Source organism: Pipistrellus kuhlii, unplaced genomic scaffold, assembly GCF_014108245.1.
Source record: "Pipistrellus kuhlii isolate mPipKuh1 unplaced genomic scaffold, mPipKuh1.p scaffold_m20_p_9, whole genome shotgun sequence".
NCBI classification, from domain to species: domain Eukaryota; kingdom Metazoa; phylum Chordata; class Mammalia; order Chiroptera; family Vespertilionidae; genus Pipistrellus; species Pipistrellus kuhlii.
In genome coordinates, this window is record NW_023425595.1 from 61,881,849 (window position 1) to 61,908,565 (window position 26,717).

Consider the following 26,717-nt stretch of genomic DNA (forward strand, 5'->3'; position numbering starts at 1 on the left):
CCAATCTTTTTCAATGTTCCTTTCACTCTTCTCAAGTTGACCCAAAATTCTTGGTTTCTATAACTGTAATAATAGTCCTCCCTCTGGATAACTTATCCACTATTGATGCCTAATTACCATGTGGCACAATAATGACATGAACAGCACCAAATGTGTCACATTAACTTTGCATACAGTTTTGTATCATTATACCACCACACTTGATTTATATACACTGAGTCTTTTACTGCCCTGGGTCTCACCCCACATACATAAAATGAGGGTATGGGTTAGGTTAGGCTTTCCCCACCTGGCTGGGGCTCAGAGCCACTGGTCAATCAGCTTTTAGAAAGAGAGAACTCTAAGCCCTGCTCCCTAAATTCTGACCTAGCATAACTGGCATGGGGCTCCCAAATCTGCATCTTTTTCTTAGTTTTTCCAGGTGTTCCTATTTCATCCAACCCAAGGACTGACATTTAGGAAATGCTGGAGTAGATCATTGCTGGGACCCTTTCCAAACTCATTTATTCATTTATCGATTTATTCACTGCAGAGGGACACTAGCAGAGATGGGTTGAGAGAAGAAAGGGACAGATGTGGCAGGCATTTAATCCATTTTAACAAGATTAGAGTTTATCTCAAAGGCAACGGAAAGGCTTTGGAGGGTTTTAAGCAGGGGTGACACATCAGATTTTGTATTAGAAACATTCTTGTGTGGAAGGTGGGCTGGAGGTAGACACAGGGAGGAGCGCCATTATCTGCCTGAGTCAATGATGGTGACACCGAGACTGGAGTAGTGGCAGAGGGTGAAGAAAGGACAGGTCTGTGGTGTTCAGAAAGTGGGATGGAAGGGGTTGAATGATTTTTTTTTCCTTTTGGATCTGCACGTAGTGAGTTATAGTTTTTGTTAAATTCTACAGCCTTCATTCCTTCCTAAGCTGGGAACTCCTCACTGTGTGGCTCTTTCTCAGTTTGAGTTCAGGGAGAAGCAGATACCCCGGGTTTTCACTCAAGTGCTGGTGAGTCAGGAAAGCAGAGACAGCAAAGCAGTTATTCCGGGGGCAGCACAAGCAACCCCAACTTTCAATTCCCAGAAGCAGCATAACAGAGCTGCAGGGGGTGCCACCATGTCGGCAGTGGTGGCCATGCCACCTGATGCCCTGCCTTTGCCTGCAACAACCAAGTTCTCTCTTGTTGGAGTGCTGCGTGGGCTTGACTTGGTGAAGTCCTAACAGCATCAGACTCTCTGTTCCTGCTTTGCAAGACAGGTTCTCTCATCTCCCGTGTGACGCTGTAAGCCATGAAAACACTTCCAGTGAATTCCTTTTCTGCCCAAACTGTCCAGATTGTGTCTTACATCCAGGATCCCTGACTGGTAGTAACTGTGTTGAAGGCAGCAAAGGTGTGAGCAGTTGGGACAGTCCTTAGGAGCAGGCTGTGAGGGAAGAATCCCAGGTGCTGCTGGCTGGTTTACAGAACTCTGGTCCTGACTTGCTCACCCTCAAGAAAGGAAGCTTGGGTTGAGCCTTTCTTCACTAGGGAGTGTTCTCCAAACTGTAAAACTCCATTCCAGCCTGAGTGGCTGAAAGGTCCTTGCATTTGCTGACCATCAGAAACATCCTGGTTCCATTGTGGTCCCACCTTCTGGGAGGGAGAGCCTTTGATCGCCTTCCCAGTGCTCTTCCAAATCAATGATATTCTTGACCTCCCAAGCTATTGGAAGTAGATGAGACCACAGATGAGCAAGTACTTTATTAGCCACAGACAGGGCTGAAAAAAATCCTGGGCAGCACATACTGTTCATACTTTACTAAATGCAACTTCAGAAGTTATATACATTGACACTTAGGTTGGCTCTACCTTTTGGTTACTGTGAACATGGGTGCTATGAACATGGATGTGCAAACAAAGTGTGTATTTTTATCTTCTCTTCTGATCAAGAGATTAAATAAATTTGTAAACCTGCACTTTAATTTTTCTGTTTTGTAACGCTAAAGAACTGTATAGTAGAATTTTCATAAGGTGGGTCACCCCTGTATTCTTTATTGTTCCAAATGAGGAGGATGCAAAGAACACCTACCCATATCCCTTTCACACTGATGTAGTGCAGTACAGTAGGGCCCACCAGTAAGGAGTCATTCTTTAAGGCAGTTGCACGTGCAGATGTGAAAGCTATCAGGTAAGTAAGTCTCTCCGCTCTTCAATCTTGATCAGAGAGACTTCCCTGACCCTCAGTCTTTTTAAAAGGATCCTCCCTGCTCTAACTGGTTTGGCTCAGTAGACAGAGCATCAGCCTGCGGAATGAAAGGTCCCAGGTTCGATTCTGGTCAAGGGCATGTACGTTGGTTGTGGGCACATCTCCAGTAGGAGGTGTGCAGGAGGCAGCTTTCTCTCCCATCAATGTTTCTGACTTTATGTCCCTCTCCCTTTCTCTCTGTAAGAAATCAATAAAATATATTTTTAAAATAAAGAAAAAAAGAAGCCACTTCTCATTCCAGAGATATCCAGGCTTCATAGTTAAAAATAATAAATAAATAAATAAATAAATAAATAAACAAACAGATCCTCTGGGAGGACTAGCTTAACCTACCTTCAGACCGTCACTAGATTATTCTGACGTGCTGTGGCTCACTCAGTAACATCAGTAACCATGAATTCTGCATCTCTCAATGGTTTCCTGCACTTTGGTAGAAATAATAAAGTATAAGTAGTACATGTTCATTTGCCTTTGTCCACATCTCCTCTGGCTCAGGACTGCCACCTTAGCGTTCTCAGAGTCATTTGCAAATGGGATAAGAACAAAATGGCAAAAGACAGAGGAGGAGAACAAAAAAGATTCCCATAGTTTGAATGTAGGGGCTCTGTTTTCATCCACAAAGTAGGTTTGGAGTCTGGACTTGGGACACCACAGAGAGGGCGTCTGCGCTCCCTCAGTGCTCCTCCAGCTGAAGCTTTCTGTAAGAGGGAAAATGCACAGGATGCCTCTATCACCCAGGTGTGTTGCTCGTTGTTCACGCTTAAACTTCACGTAATCCAGCTGTGCGGGTCTCTATTCCCCTTTTACAACCGAGGAAACAGACTTACAGACATTTAGAACTTTCCAGGTTGTGGAGTTTGGACTTGAACAGAGTCCTGCCTTGGATGGTGCTGCTTCCCTCACCCTGCTCTGCTTCTGACCCTCCAACCAGGGCATTTCCCTTCTTTTCTATTGGAGTGACCTTCAGAGGGAGGGCTGTGACAGCCTGTGTCTCTCCCGCTGTGGGTGCATCAGATTTTGACAAGCTCCAGCCATACCTCACTGCCGGGCTTGGAGGCAGTCGTTGGAACACAATAGGGATTTCTAGAAGTGCCTTATTCTCGGTTGATTCAATTCTTTTTTCCTCATTTCTGTAGTCCAAGAAAACTCCCGCCTGCCTCGAACCACCTTCTATTCCTAATAGCCATTATTAATCATTTCTTACCAGTTTCAACAATAAAGAGGATAGTAATAAAAATTTAGACACATACTCTGAGACATACAGATGAGAAACTCAAAGAGAAAAGCTATCAAGGAAAATCTGACTTTGGTCCAACCCGGCCTACTTGGACCCAGTGCCTTTCTGCCTGGAGCCTGGGAGGCACCGAATGACCTCTAGGGGGCCCTGCCTGCCAGGGAAGCTGAGAGGCTCCGGTGCAGTTGCCTGCTGTCTGCAAATGGTCCCTGTCACCAGTCAGTGAGTTCCTTTGCTGTCTTGCTTGTTTAAAGAGGGAGGCTAATTGAAAACTAAAACTATATGAAGTTTGCTAATTGAAAACTAAAGATCCCTCCATTGTCCCTCACAGCTGGCTTGCAATCCACTCAGCCCTGCAATCCGCCTAAAAAGACAGCACAGAGACACAGGATTCGTGGGTCATAGAGCCCACTGAGGTCACATCTTGCTCTCCCTTCTTGTACTTGGATGAACAAGCTACCCTTCCCCCCACTCTCGGAGCAGTCAGGCAACAATTTGTCTAACACTTCCTCATCTATTACCTTCAATGAAGCCAGAGAGAAAGGTATTTTCAGACCCAATTAAAATATGGGGAATCTGAGGCTCAGTGAGATTAAACATTAGCCAAGGTCACATAACTGATAGGTGACAGAAGCAGGACACCAATCCAAGTCCTCTGACTAGTCAGAAGAGGGGTGGCTTACCTGCTGAGTGGCTCTGCCCTGGGCCCATGCTGAGCTAGAAGGCACCAAATCCTCCTTAAATGGATTAGACCTGGAAAAAATGGCTTAAGTAGATGAGGAGGAGCACTGGGGTTCCAACTATGTCTGTAATGTTTCATTGCGTTGAAAGCAAATACATCAAAATGATAGGATTCTTGATTGTTATAAAATCTCCCTATGAAGCTTGTGTGTGGGAGTGGGGGGGGGGGGGGAGGGCAGGCACTGGGCAGGGGACAGTCCAGATCCACACAATAGTTCCAAAGGCAAGGGGTAGGGGAAGAGGCACACCATGTCCACTTACTCCTGCCCCAACTTCCTCCAAAAGATGATGTATTTGAGAGAAGTGCTGGTCTTTGCTTGGGCAAATGGTCCAGCGCTGATCTCTGTAGGATCTGGAAGGTCACTCCAATTCTCTGGGCCTAGGTTCCCCCTTCTAGAGCAATGAAAGTGGAAATTAGAGGAATGCCAAGGTCCTTTCCAACTCAATTTTTCATAATTGTGTGGGTCAATGGAGGAAATGCAAACTTAAATGTTTGTGGCCTGGAGTGGCTTGACTCCAGCCATGATGGACGGACTGCCTGGCATGCAAGGCCAGTGCCCCTACGCTGTTCCCTGTGCCTGGAGTGCTGTGCTGCCTTCTTCGATGGGCAGCCCCCTGTGAGGTGTCTTTCGTTTGTGCTCCACAGCACCCCTTTAAGCCATATGTGCTGTGGTATGTTACACTATTTCCTGGAGGTCTGCACTCTGGATTGGCAGGGCATCAGAGCAAGGGCCTGGTTTTATTCCTCACTGTGACCCCAGCATCTGACATAGAGCCCAGCAAAGGGAGGACAGTCTATACTAATTCCTAAAGAAGAAAGGGAGTGGGGGTAATAGAAGAGGAAGGAGATTTCTCTGCAGCCCAAAGGACCCTGGGCAGAAGGAACTACAATCTCCTTTCCTCCCCACCCCCATCTCCATTTGGAGTCAAAGTTGAGTTGGAATTCCAGAGTCCCCTTTTTGAATTATTATTTCAGGTCAACTCCAAGCAGGCTTTCACCAGGAAGAGTCAAGCATCAAAAGGGGGTTGACCACAGGGCTTCCAAGAGCAGAGGTCAGGAAACGGACCTTGGCCCAGTCAGCTTGGCTCAGTGGTTGAGTGATGACGTATGAACCAGGAGGTCACAGTTCGATTCTTGGTCAGGGCATATGCCCAGGTTACAGGCTCGATCTCCCAGATCCCCCTGCATGGGGCATGCAGGATCAATGATTCTCTCTTATCATTGATGTTTCTCTCTCTTCCCTTCCTTTCTGAAATCAATAAAAATATATTTAAAAAAAAAAGAAGAGAAAAAAGTAATTACATTACTAGGAAGAAAAAAGGACTTTCTATATAAAAAAAGAAAATGGACCTTGGACCTGTTCTCTTCCGGGTCTCCCTGGCTGGTGGTGCCTCCCGGGCTCACCAGTCCTTGTTCTCTGACTTCTCCAAGGAGGAAACAGAAAAGCCGGCGATACAGCCGGCGATCACAGCAGCCCTGCACATATACAGGGTCTGGTGGGAGCGCAACATGTAGGCGACCGCTCAGTTCCTGCCTGGCTCCGACCTGCCTCAGAGCCAGAGAAGATTGCATCTCCGACCCTAAGCCAATCCCACCACGCCCTGGCTCTGGGAGCCTGGACACGTGCGCACAGTAGGGCAAGGCGGGGCCTGTCCCAGGGGCGGGGCTCAGGGCGCTGGTGGCCCCGGCGGCCCCGCCTCGCCCTCCCGCGCTCCGGACGCACGGAGCAGCGGAGCTGTCTAGGATCAGAGCCGGAGCCGGCGGCCCTCGGCGCGCCCCGCGCGGCCTCCACGCCCGGTCCTGCGCCGCAGCCCAGCCCGGCGCCCCGCCCCGCCCCGCCGCGGCCGGTCCGCCGCTCCCGGAAGGCCGGAGCCCATCCAGCGGCTGCCCGCCGGGGCACTGATCAGCGCGGAGGGGCCGGGAGCCGGGAGCCCGCGGAGGAAAGCGGCGGCCCAGACGGCTGCCGGAGGGGTGGCCGAGGGTGGATGCGGCGGGAGACGGAAGCCTCGAGCAGCCTGCGCCCGCTCCGCCTCAGCCCCAGTGCGCCCTATGGCTTGAAGGTAAGCGCCAGCAGGATGGAGGGACCGGCGGCCCCGGGCCGAGTCTGGTCGCAGGGGAAGGAGGAGGGAGCTGGGAGGCCGGTGCAGCCCGGCCAGAAGTTTGGCCACTTTGCCGCGTTCTGCCCAGGACTGCTCCGCCTGCCGTAGGGCTCTCCAAAGACTTTCCTTCGAGACGCTTGCGGGGAGCGGAGGGCTGGGGTGGGGTGGTGGGTGGGGACCCGAGGCAAGGGGGGCCAACGGGAACGCAGCGGCCGCCGTCCCCTCTCCCTCCCTCTCGGTTTCTTTCGCGCCGCCCGGGCGGGAATCGCCGTGGGCACGAGCGGGAGGGGCTGGGGCGGCTTCCCCGCGGAGCATCGGGAGCGAGCCCCGCGAGCCGCAGCTCCGGAGGGCGGCCGCCTGTTGGCGATTTCAGGAGGGCACTCTCCGCCCGGCACCCCAGGGCGCCCGGCCAGAGGTTCCGACCGCCACGGAAGGAGGAGGGTTATTTGTGCGACCTGAGGTTTTTCCGTTTCTACGGACCGAAGCCCAGGGCTGGGGAGAGGCGGGTTCTGGCTTTAATCTCAAGCTTTCTAATGTGCCGCTGTCCTTGGTGCTGAATCAGCGTTCTCCTCAGCCATCTCCCTGTTTGAGATCCAGTTGAGGAAGGAAACTGGTTTCAGACCCATCTAGACTTGAGAATGGGTATGATGGTGGGGCAGTAGCGGAGAGTGACTGTCGGACTCTGAAATGGACCGGGAGCCAGGAAGGATGGGGTGCGGAGGAAGGAGGCAGGAAGCTCTAAGCGCCAGACAGAGCCTGCCCCTCTCCCTGCCTGAGACTGGCAGCCCGTGTGCAGTTCCTTTCGAAGAGCAGAGGTAAGAAGCCGTGTGTGCATGTACGCAACAGGCTTTGTCATGGACACAAGTCACAGCCCAGCAGCTCCGTGGGAACAGGTCCTTGTCTCAGACACAGGGAAGCTGTCTGAGCAAGTCACTGTTGCCCCATCTGATACCCCAGTACTTTTAGTGCTGGAGGCTCCTGAGGTTGGTCTGAGGTTGATGAGGTACAAGGCACTTTGTGGATCTTTGCAGTTTCTTTTGCAGATCCAACTACTTATGGATTGTGAGCAGGCTTCAAACCTTTCAGGCTAATCTTAGATTCTCCCCAGAAACTAGATTTTCAGTGATTCTCTGTCCTTTAGATGCAAATAATCTGTGCATCCCTGATTCATCCTGCGGAATTAGAACCACTTGAAAAATAAATCATTCTTCTCATCTTTCTCCCCATTCCTGCTGTTTGGTGAGAGAGAGAGAGAGAGAGAGAGAGAGAGAGAGAGAGAGAGAGAGAGAGAGAGAGAGAGAGAGAGAGACCAATTGCAAGAGAAGCAGTGAGTGGTTTGCTGGGTCCCAGTCCCCTTGCCTTTGATTTCTCTGCTTAGAGTTCAAAATTCCTGGAATGTGACTGGGGGTGGTGGTGTGATGCTATCTCTGAAATTAAACATCTGACAAGAAAGAGGGTTAGATTTAGAGTAAAGTAAGGGTGATGGTAGCCCCAGACTTATTCTCCTGAAGAGCTTCTGAATTCCTTCTACCTTTCCTGCCCAAACTGGGGATGGAAGGTGCCTGGTAATGGGAAGGGGGATTCTGATTTACTGTAGAGGTCTAGGACATTTCTCCAAGGTCATTTTTTTTGTTTGTTTTAATGAACTCCCTGCATCTAAATCACCTGGGAACTTGGTTAAGATGCATATTTTTGGTTCTTCCCAGAAGAACTGCTGAATGAGAATCTCAAGCTGAGACCCAGGAATGTGCTGTATATATTAATTCTATATCTGGGTGATTCATATGTACATTGGGTTAAGAAATCACCTCTCATAAAAGTTCTAACTCCGTTGACTGGAAGGAACATGATTAAGGTCTTTCCTTGACCTTCTCCTTGCTTCCTGCAGTTATACATGTTAAACTTCACAGGTGTGAGACTGTTGCTGATGGAGGAGGACCCCCCCCTTCCCGATTAAATCCCTTTGCTGCAATAAAGGTGGCAGCTCAATCTCCTCTCCCCCAGGATTTTCCTGGACTTTTATTCCTTCTAAAACATATTTTTTTTTTTCTTCTCTAAGAATCTCCAGTATGGCTTCAGATTGACCTGTCCCCTTCTGGAGCCAACCTGATGTGTTCCTTCTACCTCCCCTTCCCTTCTGAGGGAATTGTCTTTCATTGTGTATGTGCTGTGATCTGCTAACTCAACTGCTCCTGAAATACCAAGGAGTGATTAGTTCAGCTTGGTAGCATGTTATGTTCCCCAGGGCTGGTAGCCACTTGTGCCCTGCTGGCAATGACACATTGACTGTATTGATTTGATCTAACTATAAGCTAGGATGCTCATAAGGGTGAATAAGTCCAGTAACATTGCTTGTGGGAGAGTCAGTCTTCTACCTACACATGCAAGGTTACATTACTTCTGCCTATAACATGCAATGATGCAGGCAAGTCTGAACTTGATAGAAACCCTCCTGTTTCTCCTTCTAAACCAGAGGAAACAAAGATAGCTAAGTGGCTCTTAAAAAAATATGACCTCATATATACCAGGGATTGATCTGCTGAATTTAGACAGGCCTGAGATCTTTGTTATGTGTAAGGGGAAAAGCATGTGGGCTCAGCCTGGAAACAGCTGTCTCCATCTCCCCTACAAATGGGAAGTCTCACTTTGGTTGAAGAAGCAGGGCTGTGAAGATGGCATGGGCAGGGGAGGTGAGAATGAGAATGATGAGGCTCCTTGAGATAACCCACCTTTTCCAGTGACTCATATTTTCTGACCTCCATTTCTTTCTCCCTTAGGGCTTAATACCTATGCATCTCCAGCAGTGAGTGTCTCAGCACCTAGGCAGGGAAGGCAGGATCAAAGTGGAGGTTTTTAATGCCAGGATCACAAGCACCAGATTGTATGTCACAGGTCATAGTAACCTAAGAGTTGAGGTCTTGAAAACAACTTAGAATGGCTTGCCTGGTCAGTTGTAGTTGCTGGGACTTTGTAGTTATCTCAGATTATTTGGGTTCCTCAGAGGTCGTCCTGGATGCCCCAGACCCTAAACAGGGAAGCTTTTCCTTTAGTCCAGAAAAATGGTGGTCTCTCTCCTATTATTCAAGTTCTCCCAAAAAGGAGTGGCGTACTCTTTCTAGTTCCAGAGCACCAGGACTGGGCTCTGCAATAAAAACGTCTCCATCCTATCAGGAGCTATGCTTAGCAAGAGAACATCTTGTATCTAGGAAGTGCTTGTAAACCACATACAGAAGGAAGGGCACAGTTTGGTTCAGCTTCCTAGCAGATGCCCTCCCTTGGATGTGGCCTCTCATTTAGCTGAACCCCAGCATGACGTTTTCCTCACCCACACCCATTAGGGCATCTTACAGCCCTGGGAGGACCAATGATTTGGCCCTAGGGTTATGTCTGAGCTCTCCAGCTCTCCAGGATACTAAATGGAACCACTCAGGTTGTGAGGTTGCTTATTCTGCGGTGCTGGGCAAGAGACTGATATGTTAGCTCCAGCCTTTTCAATTACTCTAATAGTGTTAGAATCTTACCTATACCCACTACCAATGTATTTGAAGATTTCTTCCTTCCTTCCTTCCTTCCTTCCTTCCTTCCTTCCTTCCTTCCTTCCTCCCTCCCTCCCTCCCTCCCTCCCTCCCTCTCTCCCTCCCTCTCCCTCTCTCTCTCTCTCTCTCTCTCTCTCTCTCTCTCTCTCTCTCTCTCTCTCTTTCTTTCTTTCTTTCTTTCTTTTTTTAAACAATAGAATCACATTATCTAAATGCACAGGCTTGGAAAATAGCTTGATTATAGTGTCAGTACTGTGGGTAGAGGAATAGAACTATAAGATTAGCCACTTGGTTAGTCCCTCTTTGGGTCCAGAGAAAGGAGAGAACTTGTCCTTCTGATCTGCACACATTTCCACTTCTTTCTCCTTTCACCTCAATTTGATAAATGGGTTAAATCAACACCCTTGGCAGCTGGGATGTCCCCTGGGAGGGTGCAGCTTCCTCTCTTCCTGGGAGTCATGGGAATGTTTCTCTGTGGAGGAGCAGAGGCCCATCCCTCTGGATAGAAGAGGCTGTGCTGCTGCAGAGCCCCAGGGTCTGAGACCCAGAGGCCACCGGGCATCAGAGTGGGAGAGTGTACAGGGGTGGGAGCTGAGAGGTAGAATCTTGGGGGCCTTGTAAGTGGTTGACATTAGGTATGCACATATAAGGCATTGGCTTAGTGCAGTTTAGACAACTTTGTCATCTGATGGCATCTATAGGGATCCTTGTTTTTTTCTAGGAGGAGATGGCAAACTGTTTGCTTTCTGCAGTGATGGGGAGGGGACACAGGGAGCATCAGGCTTTCCGCGGAGCCCTTCAAGTCATGCAAGCCTGATGTCAGACAGGATGATGAGTGAAGTTGAGCAGTATCGGCTCTTGGGGTCCTGTTTATAGGCCCCTGCCAGCCCTGACCTCCAACTCAAGGTGCAGCTCAGTGTGCCAAACAGCAGCCATGGCTCCAAGGACACCCCCTGCAGATGTTGGGGAGCCAGAGTGAGTCCTGAGGCCTGTCCATTGGTCACGGGGCTTCTTGTCCCTAATCTCACTTTGCTGTTATTGCTTGGATTCCAAGAGGCTCAGCAGGGAAAGGCGTGAGAAATGAAGTTGTTTTTGTTACGTGCTGTCTAATTGCCTCCTCTTCTTCCTGCTACCCCAGGCAGCAATATCACTAGCAATTCTCCAGGAACTCTTGGTCTGGGAAAGTGGTTTGCTCACAGACTTCCTTAGAAGGGCTGCTTTGACAAGTGTTCCTGCTCCCCAGTCCCTCCATCACTGGTCTCACCATCTCAGCGTGAACTTGCTATGTGCGTGCGGGGCAGGGTACTGAGCACTTGAAATGTGCTTTTTATTTCAACTCTTGATTCTGCAACAACTCTATGTAGGCACCCTTATTATCCCTCCTTTACACAGGAAGAAGCATGGGCATCAAGAGATTAAGTGGCTTGCACAAGGCCAAGGGCTAAATGCAGGGTGAGAGTCACAGCCAGACTGATGCTAAAGCCATAGCTCTCTGACCTATGTAAGGGGCACCCAGAATAAGAAAAGGAGAAGAATGGGGATAAGAAGAAACTTTCTTGAAACACTGAAGTGACAGTGAACTTTACATGTGATACCAGGAAAGGAGAAGGAGACAGCAGAGGGGGAATGATGGATGAAATATACTTTTTGAGATTCTTAAATTTGAGGACCGTTCTAAGAAGTGTGGTTCTGCACCTGGATCTGGGCACCACTGGAAGAAATGCACCGGGGAGAACCTCAGCAAGCAGTGTGCACAGAGGGGAGGGAGGGAGACAGGCACAGGAGGGAGGCAGGTCAACTAAGCTAGCAGACTTCTAACCTCACCACAAGTTTTATAAATGACACTTACCAGCATTCAGTCCCTTATTTAAACTTTTTAAAAACAACCCAGAGAGATAGTTAAGCCTGTGGGCCTGGAGTTAGATGACCAAAATCCGAATCCCAACTTTAATATTTACCAGTTTACTACCTTAAGCAAGTTGGTTAACTTCTATCATCTTGGGCTTCTCATCTATAAGTGAGGATGGTAGTATTTACCTCATTGTGCTATAGTAGTAAGCCAATAGATACAAGAGATTTGCGAGTCCCTGGCTAAGCACCTCATAAATGTTAACGCTAATGATAGTTATTAAGAAACTCCAGAGGGAACATTTTTAGCTGCTTTCCTTTTGCACTAGTTCAGCACCTGATTTTACGTCTCTGAAGTTAAGAGCGTTTCTAAAACTTTTACAGAATCCAAGCTTACATTTACTACATTCTCCACTTAATCTGCGCTACAACTCTTTGGTACTCACCTGTAAGAAGCTCTTACTCATTTCGGGCAAGAGGGACTCAGGTTGCTTGTCACCTCTTTGCATTAGGTTCAGCTGAGCTCCCATTTTACCACATGCAAGTCAGGAAGAGATATTGGTCTTAATGGCTATGGCTTTGCACAGCCTCATTTTTTCTTCCCAGTTTTCCAGTTCCTCCATCTACTTCCTCAGGGTTGGAGCCTTCTTGATTGGCATTGGCACATGCTGTGATGCACTCTGCATAGACCACGTTTTATTAAAATGAGATAGAAGGAGAACATACTGGTGCACAAGGATTGGGAGACTTCTGTCTTCTCCCCCTATTGAAAAGGCCAATGAACCTCACACTAGAATCCCCAAAGCTGGCAGGAATACACCTTTTGGGGCCATTGATGGCAGGAGTAAATGCATCTGTTTTGGAGGTGAAGTATGGTCCTTCCTGAAAAAGGGATGTAACAATCGTTTCTAGGACACTTCTCTGAAAGTTGTTCATGACTTTCACTTTTTTCTTTTTCTGTGAATCCTTCCTTGAGGAGGACTCTTCCTTAATTGATGCAGCTGCTTCTGACCACTTAATCAGGCTTGCTGTTCAGTGAAGGTGGAAGATTTCTGAGGGTGTGGCAGATGTTCTGTTTCCTGGCATCTCTCTCGGGTCACGTGGTTATTCCTTGTTGGACTCAGAGCTCCCTCAGTTCTTACATTCATCGAGCAAGGTCCCAAAAAGAGGATGTCAGGCCAGCCAGAGAAACAAAGATATTCCCATACACATCTTTCCTTGAGTGATATACATTATATACATAGGTGAAGGCCTGGGTCACTCTGGATGACTAATGGCACAAAATCTGCCCTTTTGTCAGTCTTCTCTGGTGAGCTGGAGGGAGGTGGTGGGAGGCAAAGACTCTTCCAGAGACCCATGCTGCCCTCCACCCATTCTGAATCCTTCCTTAGCTGCATTTTGTGGTGGCCAGCCTCCAAGATGGCCCTTGACACCCCGACCTCTTCCTCCATTAAATAGGGAAGACCTGTGTACAATAATGCCTACCTGATGGATGGTGACTCCTGAAGATAGGTCATAGAGTATATCATGACTTCCACCCTGTTCTTTCTTGGACCACTCATTCTAGGAAAGCCAGCTGCCATGGCATGAAGAAACTCAAGCAGTTCTGTAGAAAGGTCTGCCCTGCAAGTAACTGGGATCTCCTGCCAACAGCCACATGAATGGACCATCTTGGGAGCAAATCTTTCCTCCCTGGACAAGCCTTTAAATGATTGTGGCCACTGCTAAGGTCTTAGCTACAACCTTTTGAGAGACCCAGAGCCAGAACCACCCAACTGATCTGTTGGAATTCCTAACCCAGAGGAACTGTGAGATAATAAATTTTTGTTGTTTTAAGAGACTAGGATAGGATCATTTATTTTGCAATAGTATATAACTATATTTCACTCACTATGGTCATGAACCTCTCGGCCATCATCTCTCCAGACCAGGCTACTGATTTCTGTATTCTTCTTTCTTGTACTCATTCTTCTCTGAATATCTTCTGGCATGCTAACCATTCAATATGCAGCTTGTTTTTAATTATTTAATTGAGTAAATATTATTGAACACCTACTGTGTACTAGGCACTCTTCTTGGTTGCAAATATGTCAGTAAACAAAACAAAGATCCCTGCTCTCTGGGAACTTACATTCTAGTGGAGGAGAAATAATGGTAAAAATAAATATAAAAATAAATTACTGAGTATATTACCTGGCAAATAATACTTTGGAAAGTAAAACATCTGTTAGAATTAGATGATGTGAAGTGCTGAGGGGTGAGAGGAAGTTTGCGGTATTCAACAGGGTGGGCAGGATGGATCTCAATGAGGAAGTGACATTTGAGGAAAGACTTAGAGAATTGTGAGGGTGAGCTTTTCAGAGCTATCAGAGGGAAGAGTGCACAGGCAGAGGGCATCACGGGTCTGCATGCATTTGAAAGCATTTTAATTCTTATTCCCTACGGAACAATAATAGCACTCTGCATTTGGAACTCTCTTTTAATTTTCAAAACCCATGAGGCAATAGTAATCTCTTTGATTTGTAAATCACTTTCACATACACTATCTTCTTTGGTCATTACAAGCCCCTACTTTGCAGATGTGGCCACTGAGACAATAACTGCAGTACTTCCTACTTTTGTGGCAATAACTGCAGTACTTTCTACTTCTGTGAAACTTGCTCAGGCTCACAGAAGTAGGAAGTACTGCAGTTATTGCCTCTTGTGATTCTTTCTCATATAACCATCTTTTTTTTTCCTTTTTATCCTCACCGTAGGATGTTGGTTTTTTAAATTGGTTGATTGAGAGAGAGAGAGAGAGAGAGAGAGAGAGAGAGAGAGAGAGAGAGAGAGAGAGAAACATAAATGTGAAAGAAAAACATTAATCAGTTGCCTCCTATACGTGCTTGTTATAATAATGTAACTCCTCTAATGTATGAAATAATGAATGTGTGAAATGTTTGCTGTATGGAAACCCCCAATACTCTGTAACTTCCAAAATGAGTAAACACCCCAATATCTTTTTAAAAATATATATTTTATTGATTTTTTTACAGAGAGAAAGGGAAAGAGATAGAGAGCTAGAAACATCGATGAGAGAGAAACATCGACCAGCTGCCTCCTGCACACCCCCTATCAGGGATGTGCCCGCAACCAATGTACATGCCCTTGACCGGAATCGAACCTGGAACCTTTCAGTCTGCAGGCCAATGCTCTATCCACTGAGCCAAACCGGTTTCAGCCACCCCAATATCTTGATATTAAAAGCTCTGCACCCTTAAAGTGTAAATGCCCTGCTTCCAGCATAAGGCACATCATCTGCCCACACTGATAAAGACACAAGTTGTTTACCACGGTCTATATAACCCAGAGACTATCTCCAGATGAAGTCTTTTGCCCGATAAGAGGAGGACTCCATTTTGCTCTGAGAGACAAGCTTCTGATTGCTTTGCTGTGTGAGCCTGAACCAACTGCGGCTGCCTGCCTGTCTCTGTTTTCGTCGTCTGTGCCTTGCCGGGTGGCCTTTGCTGGAGCCTAGGACCCACTAGGAATAGGTAAATAAACCAATTCTGTCTTGTGTGTCTTGTGTTCTGGTTCTGCTCAGCTGTCTAGACATTGAAGTACCAGGGGATAGGCCATTATTGCTGACTCCTGGTCACGCGTTTGTCCCACTAAGTCTAGACAGATAATCAATTAATTGGAGCATAATTGGGACAGTGCCCCAAACCCACAACCTAGTGCCCTGATGGGGAATCAAACCTGTCACCTTTTGGTGTAGGCATGGCTCTCCAACCAATTGAGTCACCTGGCCAGGGTTCCTATAGGACATCTTATTGCATAATGATGATCTTTCAATTGTGCATGTCTGTCTTCCTCACTAGATGAGAACTCCTTGATGCAGAGTCTGTTTCATATTGTCCCCAGAACCTATTGTAGCTAAAGATGATGCTAAGCACTTGGTAGTCACTTAAACTGTTGAGTAAGTGGGTGAGTGAGGAGGTGAGTGATGGCTTACTTCTCCATGGCTGTGCTTACTTGAAGCCCAGCAAGAGTGTCTGGAAGTGGCTGGGGTGTCCTCGACAGGCTGAGTGGGTCAGCAAGATGCTCAGACCTTCTTTTCATCTTCAGTTAGCATTCTCTGCTTCCCTACATTATAGTTTGGCTGGAAATCCTTCACGGGTTCATAGGGCTTAGATCCTGTTTCAGTCAGACACTCCCATAGAGAAGGTGTTGGGAGAGTTGTCAAGGAAACATATACAGATGTGTTGGTCCAGATCAGCCTTCTGGTGTCTGGGACAATGCTCCAACCAAATGAGCCAAACCAGCCTGGGCAACCTTCCTTAATGCTTCAGTCCTTGGCATTAAAAGCTAACGTCTAAGCAGCCTTTAAAACTGAGCACAGGCATCACTTCTTCCAGGGAGCCTTCCCTGATTTTCCCACTATATTGTACCACCAGCCTGGCTAGGGATCCCCTCCTCTCTAGTTCCAAACCTGGAAATGTAGGATTTACCAAACCATATTATGATTGTCTATTTCCCTGCTAGTTGGTAAACTCCTTGAAGATGGGAGTGGAGCCCTTACCTCTTCAGGCTAGGTACCAGCCCTTTGCACTGTACGCAGTGGGACTGTGATTAGGAGACACCTCCCCCAGCACCCCCCGTCCCCGCCACAATAATAAGGCAGGAGGGCACAGTGTCTTCTGCTTATCCTTGAAAACACCACATTATTTTTTTAAATATATTTTATTGATTTTTTTTTTTTTTATAGAGAGAGGAAGAGAGAGGGATAGAGAGTTAGAAACATCGATGAGAGAAAACCATCGATCAGCTGCCTATTGCACACCCCCTACTGGGGATGTGCCTGCAACCAAGGTACATGCCCTTGACCGGAATCGAACCCGGGACCCTTCAGTCCGCAGGCCAACACTCTATCCACTGAGCCAAACCAGTTTCGGCAAAATCCCACATTATTAAGGCAGACTAGAAAGTTCCTCTAGCAAGTGATTTAGACTGGAGGGAGCCCAGCATGTCAAGGCTGTGAAGTAACTCCTCATGTGCAGACAAGAAAATGTGCCCAGAGCATGAGCAATATATCTAGAGTCTCATGGCAGCTTAGAAGGACCAGACCTAGACCCTGGGCCCATGACCCAGCCCACTTCCCACTATACCAAACCAGTGCCCCACACCATGCCTGAGAGCCAGGGTGGTGTTTGCCACACTACTTGGCCTCTGATAGCTTTACCAAAAATTTCCTAAATTTAACCAGCTCCAAAAAAATCATCCTCTTCTCCTTTCTCCCAGTTTCTAGGTTGAAATTGCTGATTTGGTGACCTTTATTACTCAGCTCAATTCAATGGCGAGGGAAATACAGATAAATGAAGATAAAGTGAAGTGAAAAGTAGACCAAGTTGGTCGTACTTTTCCCATTTCTCATAGAAAGGCAGATTGTAGGCAAGTTAGTGCTCCATATAGCAAGTGCCATGCAAAAGCTTTTTGGATGCTGTGTTATTGTCACTGATGTTAAAGTGCACTGATAACTCATCAGTCAGATCTGACCACGGGGCAGCAAGGAGGGGACAGGAGAAAGGGTAGTTAGTTCCCTGGCCCTACACTGAGAACATGCTTGGCAAGTAGTAGGCTGTCAATAAATAATCGCTGCAATGAATGAATGAATGAATGTGTACTGTTCCCTTGCAGAGCAGGCTGAGATTTGCTCCAAAGCTGATATACCACCTCTCAGTGGGTCTGGTGCCACAAGGAACTGGATGGCAGGCAGTCAGCTTGGAGAAAGCTAACGCTACCTCCTTCCTTTCCAAGCACGTTGGCTTGGCTCCTAAATGTGATAGTAAAGCGTTTGGAGATGGATGGCTGTGAAACTGCTCAGATTCCCTGCATCCCAGAGGGAGAGGGGAAGAGGCAGACCTCTCTGCAGAGCACATAGCTGTGACCCTTACACCCTATAGGATCATGTAAGCTTGAGGAATGTTAGTTTCGTAGGGCAGCTCTAACAAAGCACCACAAACTGGTGGCTTAAAACAACAAACTTATTCCCTCTTAGTTCTGGAGACTGGATGTCTGAAATCCATATGCCAGCAGGGCTGTGCTCCCTCCAAAGGCTCTAGATGCCCCCGGCCTCTTCCAGCTTCTCCTGGCCCCTGGGGTAATGCCAGTCTCTGCCTCCATCCTCATATCGGCTCTTTCTCCTTGTGTCTGTCTCCTCTCCTCAGAAGGATACCAGGTATTGGACTTAGGGCCTAATCCAGTGTGATCCCATCTCAATCCTTAACTACTGTATTTCATAATTTACTCGTAATCATATCTGCAAACACTCTATTTCCAAATAATGTCACATTTTTAGGTTCTGGGTGTTCATGAATTTGGCAGCTTGGGGAAGGGTGTATGTGTGCGTGTGTGTATGCTGTGTGGAGCTGCCTGCCTCGCTGGTCCCTGGTCCCTGCAGACATCTTTGGCCTCTTCCAGGGCAGGACCATTTCCCTTCAAGTCACCTGTTCTCGGAACAGCTGCCTGGTTATCTAATTGAAGCCTTGTCTCTCCTGCATTAGAAGGCAAATCAGGACAAGAAAGAAAGCAATTAGTATGGCTGGTAGCTCGGGATTAAAGGGATTCACTGACCTGCTGGCAGCACGGTTAGGAAGAGGGAAGGGGAGGGGAGTTTGGAGAAAGAGGGGATGACGGGGATGAGTGTTCAGACAGGGGAGGCCCATGGGAAGCTGGGTTCCTGCAGCATGTGGGCTCTGGCCCAGTGAAGGCAGAGGCTGGGTGCTCATACAAAGGGCCCCTCCGTAGTCATTAGGGATGCAGGGATTTGTATTATTTCACTCAGTATTCATTCAGACAGCCTTTATTAATGCCTCCTCTGTGTCAGATCCTCTGTCCAATGCTCTCATTTAACAGGTGAGAACACTGATGCCCCAGTAGGCCAAGAGAACTATGCAAGGTCTCTAATGGGGAGGAGGGAGGGCAGAGTCAGGGCACAAATCCAAATCTCTGACATTCAATGTACCTCACACACAGTAATAATAACAACCCCTGCATCTGGACAGGGCTTGACTTTGCACAGTGTTTCCCCAGAAGTTACGGTACAGCTGTGCCCTGTGTGGAGGGGGTGGAGGCAGGAGGAGGAGGGCTTCACAGCTCCTGCCCCTGAGTTCAGCTTTGCCGAGGGTGGAGGAAGTGAGGTGTAGAGAAGGGAAAGTGCGAGGGCCTCACAGACAGAAGCTAGCAGGGACTGGCTCTGTTGTCAATCTCAAGGGAGCCCCATCCTAAGTTTTCCCAGCTGGCCAGTCCTCAAGGAGATGTTGATGTTGCTGGGAACTTTCTGGACCCTTGGCATGGATCACACGCCTGCAACCGAAGAATCCACAGCCTTGAGATTCACCGTCCCGGGGTTCTGCCTTAGCAGCCAACACGGCAATATGGGGTTGCCTTTGGCATCTCCTAGTGGGGCAGGGTGGTCTGACCCTGTCCTTCTGAACTTTCCGATGTGCATGCTGGTCTTTAATGACCTGGTCAAAGCAAGTGCTCAGGAATTATGTGTTAAAGGCCTGAGTGAGCCCAGAGAGAAAAGTGTACCCCTCCTGTAACAGGTGAGGGGGTGTCGTGGAAGGAGGCCTGGAAGATTTCCAAGCTGTTCTCTCAGCCCGGCTTTGGGACTTGAGGCCTTTGCTGCTCAATCTGAGGCTTGTCTTGGGGCCTGCCCCTCCTCCCAGCCTTTCTGGCATCGACCTCTTTATTTCTTTGCAGTTACTTGCCATCCACAGCATCTTCCCACCCTGTCTCCATGATAATAATGGAGACGTAGCCCCAGGGGTCCATGGTCCTGGTGGAGGGAAGAGGAGGAAAAGGGCAAGGGCAGGAGCATAGGAGACCAGCTGTGTCCATAGGCCTGTTCTCAGCAGTGAAGCTCCAACAGGCCAGGAAGGTGCCACCACTAAGGCTGGCAGTGAGGAGGGGTGAAGCTGAAGGCATCCGGGCACCCTTTGGTTCAGAAAAGGAGCCAGGAACTCATGGATGGCAGGTAGAGTCTCTGTCCTTAGGGAGTGTTTGAAGGCTAGCAGCTCGGGACCTCCTTAGGTGGGAATCATGGACAGGCCAGCTTGGGGCAGAACTCAGGCCTTTGTAGCCCAGGAAACCCACCTAGCTGGGAGTCCCACAGTCCTCCCTTGTTAGTCCTTGCCTCCGTTTCACTTTTTTTCTTCCATTCAGGTGTCTGCCTGTGAGAGTCACATGTTCCATGGTGCTGAGGAAGGCCTGGATGGTGCGGGGGACACCAGTGCCAGCTGGGTGGGTGCAGGGCCCTCAGCAAACAGCACTGGCTGCCTCAGCCCTGGGAGAGCCTGGCTGCATGGACTGTAATAATGGTCAAAACGAGCAACTGGTCTGAAGATGGTCAATGTGATAGTGCTTAGAGCTTCTGTGTTTTAGGCCCCCAGACACAGAGACCCAGGCAAAACTTATAGAAAGGACACAAAAAGTGACAAAATAAAACACAGAGCCAGAATCCAGTATATTTCTGCCAGGCCATAGCACTGCTTTTGGGCTCCCACTACCTAGTATCTGGGAGATTTGGCATGCTGCTACTTTGCTAGACTTTTCCCCTATGCAGACTAGACTCACATGGGCGTTTATGGGGGTCTAGAGCGTTGGGAGACTTGGGGTCCAGCCTCAGTACCATCACTCTGTTAAAAAAAAGTTATTTCATTTGTTAAAACAAACACTAAGGAAAACATATTCATGACTATTGAGATTGGCATCCAGACTGTCATAATAGGAGAGAGAGAGAGAGCCTCCACCCTAAATACACAGGGCCAGCCAGGGATTTGTAACCAGTGAGCAGAACGAGGGGGTCAGTGGATGGAAAATTACTGTGAGGAGGCATCATGGGTAAGGGAGTTCTTGTTATTAGGATAAATGAACTTCAAAGGCAGGCCAATGGCATCAGGTACCAAGGGTGGGCATTCTTTCTAAACTCAGTGGGATTCTTGCTAAGACTGGGCTGGAAGATGAGGCCCAGCTGGGAAGAGTGCTCAGGGGTCCCTGACTAAAGTTTGTTCATCTTAATCAAGGGTCTAGGGATATTTAACCTCCAGACCTCTGATTCCTATTTCTAAGACAATGGGATAGGATTGGATGAGGTCCCTTTCAATGGGAACAGACTGACCATCAACATCTGCTCTTGTTGTACCTCCCTTCACCCGGAGCTGCAATTGAAAATCACAAATGCTGCCTTAAAATGTCTACTTTGAAGGTGTTAATTTCACAATCAGATGCCTTCTTGTGTACAGTGTACAGTAGCATTCAATGTACCCAACTGAATAATATCTATTTTAAAATGCTGGCTATACTATATTAGAGATAATGTGTATCATCTTTAATTTGTGACAGCTATGAAAGGTAGGGCACCTTCCTATTCTTGTTGCTTAGTGCACGGTAGACCCTGAACACATATAGAGTGAATGGATGAGTGAAGAAATGTGTATATCCCCTTAACTTAGAACTTGGATAAGTTGGAACCTACTTTTTATTGTGTTAATCCCCCTTCAAGGATGTTTTCCATTGATTTCTAGAGAGAGAAGAAAAGAGGGGCAGAGACAGAATGAGAGAGAAACATCGATGTGAGAGAGACACATCTACTAGTTGCCTCTTGCATGTCCCCAGACTGGGGCTGGGAATCCAGCCTGCAACCAAGGTACCTGCCTGGTGCCCTTAACTGGAATCAAACCTGAAATCCTTCAGTCCTCAGGCCAACATTTGATCCACTGAGCCAAAAGGCCATGGTGGAAACTGCTTTTAAATACTTAAACATTGTTCACAGTGCTATGCACAAGAATGAGCATTCAATAAATGCTAACTCACACGTGCACGCATAACACACACACACACACACACACACACACACACACACACACACCATCAGTGCTTGTTTCTGGTGGTATCTGAACAGCATTGGTTTTGCGGTTGTGATGGACCAGCACTTTTTTCCAGGTCATAACTGATACATGTCCTTTCAAATACATCAGTGCATTACTCTTGGCTCATGCAGTTGGAGGAAGCAGTAAACCTATGCTGATCCTAGGTGACCTCTTCATCAAACCCCAGGAAGGGCTGTATTTCCACATTAGCAGACATTGAGTGGAAAGCAGTAGACACTTTCCTCATTTTCTCCTGGGGATATCTGTGGGCCTCCACTTGGCATTCTGTGACACCGATTTGGGTCAGAGATGACAATGCAGGGAGCAGAGTCCAGGCAGGGAATAAGGAAATTGGTGATAGAAGCATTTATCAAAATTGAAAGCCTGGAAAACCATTTTCTAATTTAAAAAGTAGTGCTATGTGTGTTACAGGGATATGTGTGTTTATTTACAAAAATTGCTAAATGCTCAGGTTAGACAACATTTAACTGCTGAGCTATGGCCTCAGGCGGTTGTTTTTTCTAATTGCAGATCTTGGCTGTGTTACCAGCTGGCTGGGTGTCCCAAGGGTGGCTTAGAAATTTTTGCATTTCCCTCTGCCCTTTTAATCCATTTTATAAGGTCTTGCCTCCTCATCATCGGCCACTCACAGGGCCTGGGAGCCTACAGGTCTTTGGTGTCTCTCCCCAGCCCAGGCTGGTCCTGGCCTGCCCTGCCTGGTGCCCCGTGAGCAGCCCTGGGAACCAGAGGCTGCTGTTCTGTTTGAGCTTCCAGGGCTGGGGCAGTCACTGGCCTGGCTCTAATGAGCAGGATCAAGGTGACAAAACCCATCAGCCACTTGGAACCACTTCCTGCAGAGGGACCAGGACCAGCATCAAGCCAGCAGCCTGGAGACACTTGAACAGCACATAATTTCCAAATTAGATATTTCTGAGGCCTGGATCTTGCAGTGCAGCGTGAGTTCAGAGCTGCTCTGACCGAAGCTGCAGAAAGCAAGCAAATGGAAATCTTACACAGACTGTGATTTCATTCATGGGCAACTGGGCCGGGGGTTTCCCTCTTCCCCTTTTCATTTAGATGCAAATGCAGATTTTGTTCCAGCAAAGTCCCACTGCTGTGGTGGTGGTGCTCAGGGTGGTGATGATGATGGGGAATTCCAGCTGCTCCAGTGTTGGGGGAAGTCAGTTACATCAGAGCCTGGAGGAGGGACTGGAGGTATTAGAGCCAATGAAGCTGGAGCTGCTGAGAGCCAGTTCTGTTGCACTCTTTCACCTCTGAAAGTAGCAGCACTATCCACCCTGTAGATTAGACAAGCTCCCTAGACAAGCCTAGACACAGACAGAAACAGCCTGGTCCAAGAAGTGCTGTGTGGAACAGGGTCATTGTCTTTACTGCTGGTAGTTCCCCTTCTCTCTGTTTCACTGTGGCTTTCTAGGACTGAATGAGTCAATGAAGATTCATTGCATCAGGCAACTCTCGCCTTACTAGGCACATATCCTTCATAGCCCAACCCACCCTGGGAAGAGATACCATCTCTATTTTATGGATGTGTCACTGAGCCTCTCAGAGGAGGAGTGACTGGTCTAAGGACATGGCACGGCTGGGATTCAAACGCAGCTGGGATTCTCCCCTCTGACCTTCCCAGCAACTCCCTGCTCCACCTACTGTAGGAGCTTTGAGAAGGAAGGCGTGCTACCTCCCTGTCACCGTGAGGCCTAGCAACCAGCTTTGCACACAATAGGCACAGATGCATATTTGTTCAATAAATGCATCCATTTTTAGAATTCTTATAAAACTGCTTGGCCCTGTCCTACTTAGCCTTGGAGACTTGGGAAAGTTACTAGTACAGGTATTTTGTGTCTCTCAGTTTTCTTCATGGGAGAATCTGGACAACAGTCACCTCTGGGGCTGGTTGAGTCCTTGGAGGTGAGTCTGGTTGGGTGGCTTCTCAGAGATGCTGCCTCATGAGCCCCCAGAGGGCTCCGTGCTTCTCATTCTTTTGGGGGAGAGAGAGAGAGACAAGAAGATGAGTTCCATTTGGAACCACCAATAATTTCTTTTTCTTCATTTTTTAAGTTACCATCTTAACCCTTTGGGAGCATGCAGTTCAGCAGCATTAATTGTGTTTGCATTGTTGTGTGACAGTTCTCCAGAAATTTCTCAGGCTGCAACACCATCAAACACTAGCTCCCTATTTTCTTCTCTCCCAGTCCCTAGCAACCACCATTCCACTTCCTGTTTCTCTGAGTTTGGCTACTTTAGATACATCAGTAAGTTAATCATACTGTATATGTGACTGGCTTGTTTCACTTAGTGTAATGTTTTCAAGGTTCATCCATGTTGTAATATGAGTGAGAATTTCCTTCTTTTTAAGATTGAATAATATTCTATTATATGTACATACTGTATTGTGTTTATCCATTCACCCATTGATGGAAACTTGGGTTGCTTTTACCTCTTGGCTATTGTGAATAATGTACAGATCTGCACACTCATCATCTGCACACTCATCATCACAGCAACATTTTTAACAATAGTTTTTAGATATATAACTGGAAGTAGGATTGCTAGGGCATAGGGTAACTCTATTTTTAATATTTTGAGGTACCTCTACACCATTTTCCATAGAGATTCACCACTTTTCACTCCCACCAGCAGAGTGCAAGTGTTCTGATTTCTCCAAATCCTTACCAACACTTGTTATTTTCTATTTTTTAAAAGTGGCCATCCTATAAATGTATATCCCTACCTCATGCCTTACATAAAAATTAACTCAAAGTGAATCATAGACTTAAATGTAAGAGTTTAAACTGTAAACTTTTTATAAGAAGACAGAGGGGTTGATCTTCATGAGTTTGGGTTAGGTAATGTTTTCTTAGATGCAACACCACACAGTTTAAGTAATTTTCTCCAAGTCATATGACCATAGAAGGCAGATTCAGGGTTAGAATTTGTCTCACTCACTCCTAGGCCCTGGCTTTTCCCTCTGAAACTTGTGGCCCTTCCCTATCAGGCCCCCATGAGCTTGATCAGTTATAGATTAATTCATCCTCTGTAACTTGTTCTGGCTGAAAAGGAAATCAGAAAAGTTTCAGTCTGGCTGCTGTGGCTCAGTGGTTGAGCATTGACCGTTGAACCAGGAGGTCAGGGCGTGATTCCTGGTTAGGGCACATGCCTAGGTTGCAGGCCCAATCTCCAGTAGGGGGCATGCAGGAGGCAGCCAATCAATGATTCCCTATCATTGATGGTTTTCTCTCTACATTGATGGTTTTCTCTCTAGTTATGTCTCCCCTCTCCTTTCCTCTCTGAAATCAATAAAAAAAAAACTTTTTTTTCTCTCTCTCTCTTTTTTTTTTTTTTTTTTTTAAGCTTCACCTTCTTCTTAGTCTTTTTAAACATCAGGGCTCCCCCAGGTCCAGACCAAGATCTATGAGAGATACCTATGGCTGTGTGCTGGTGAATGGTTTAACTACCAGCTCTCAAGAAAATAACTCCACAATGTTCTGATTTGTGGCACATGCAATCAGTCTAAACGAAACGGGGACTGATTGCATGCTGCCCACTTGACGTGGATGAATGCAGAGCTGGGAAGAAAGGTCTGAACAGCCAGGCAGTGTGGACACCAAACTAAGACACATCATAGCCTTCAAGATCTCAGCTCAGTGAAAAAGACAAATACAAAGGTGATTAAAGGTCACTTGATTGAGAGGACTGCACATGGGAAGGTCACCTAACCAAGCAGGAGTCTCTAAAGGCAAGGCTAGGTCACAGGCCTAAAAAATTCCCTTCCTGTTCTTTATGCCCTGTACTCTGCTCTAGGACAGGGTCTCAGACAGAGCAGAAGCTCAATATATATTTGTTGAATAAGCCCGGAGAATTACACAACCTTTCTTATTACTGATGTCACCCAGAGTCTCTTTGGTGGGGGAAGAGAGGAAGGGAACTAACATTGATGAGAACTTGAATCACCCAATGTCATCCCTGTGTTCTCCAACCCTCTCCTCCTCCCTCCCCTCCCCCCACACACCAGTGGTCCTGCCTCCTGATCACCAGAGTGGAAAGCAAGGGATAACTTGTAGGCAAGCTCACCCATCTTGCGGAGACCACAGGAGAAGCGCTTGGCAGCTGCTACTGCTTCTCCTGTGTGTTTATTTGTTAGTTAGATAAAGGATCCACCGGCCCCTAGGCTGCTCAGATGGCACTGGCCTTTCTCAAGGTCTTCATCTCTGACTCCTGCAGAGGTGGTCATGCTTTCGATTACCTGGAAAGCACCTGCCTCCCACATATGATCTGGAGTTAGCCACCTCTCACCTTGAGGGCAGTGGCATAACCACATGGCTGAGCCTGAATCCATGAATCACCATTGGAGGAGGAATTGCGTAACTTGTCGTACAGACAGGCTGGTATGAGCCTAGTGCATTGGGCTGATGGGAGCAGGTGAGGGGAGAAGAATGAGACAGTGGAGTTCTCTTGGCCTCTTGACCCATCTCCCCTGTTGGATTTTCCTGTTTTGTTTTTTTTGTGTGTGTGTGTGTGTGTGTGTGTGTGTGTGTGTGTTCTAAATAAGCTTTACCTGAGGACATACTTAGGGAGAGGAAGGGGGAGAGAGAGAGAGAAAGAGAGAGACATCAATCAATTGCCTTCTGTATGTGCCCCCACCGGAGATCCAACCTGCAACCTTTCTGTGCATGGGATGATGCTCCAATCAACTGAGCTACATTGGCCGGGCAGAGTGTTCACTTTTTAGTCATGTAAACTGTTAAAGTAGTCATTTTCAAAAGGTTAAAAAACTATTTCTCAATTACACATGAAAGATTTATTTAACTCATTAATGAGAGGACCAGTGAGATGACAAAGCTAGGTTTAAAAGAGGATACTTGTATGTATCATCAGAAGAAAGGAAGAAAGCTAGAATAATATTGCTAAATTAGATAAAATCATGAAGTTTGGGATTGTCTTCCCTACTGGATAGCAGTCATTCACAGCATATTATCGATTCTGCTCCTGTTACCATCTCTTTAGTGTGGGCCCATTCGGAGAGTAGATAGTAAATAAACAAAGTGCCTTCCCCTAGAGATGGGCTGTAGGTAGCCTTTGGTGCCTTACTTCCA

General features: G+C 47.3%; 1 protein-coding gene across 2 annotated transcripts in view; it reads left to right on the forward strand.

Annotated features, from left to right (window-relative positions):
- Positions 1 to 5,882: 5,882 nt before the first annotated feature.
- DRD2 (dopamine receptor D2) overlaps positions 5,883 to 26,717 on the forward strand; it is a 60,667-nt gene continuing 39,832 nt past the window's right edge. For both annotated transcript variants that reach the window (XM_036428070.2, XM_036428071.2), the window contains exon 1: positions 5,883 to 6,272. The gene's annotated coding sequence lies outside the window, so the exon portion shown is untranslated. The remainder of the gene's footprint in view (positions 6,273 to 26,717) is intronic.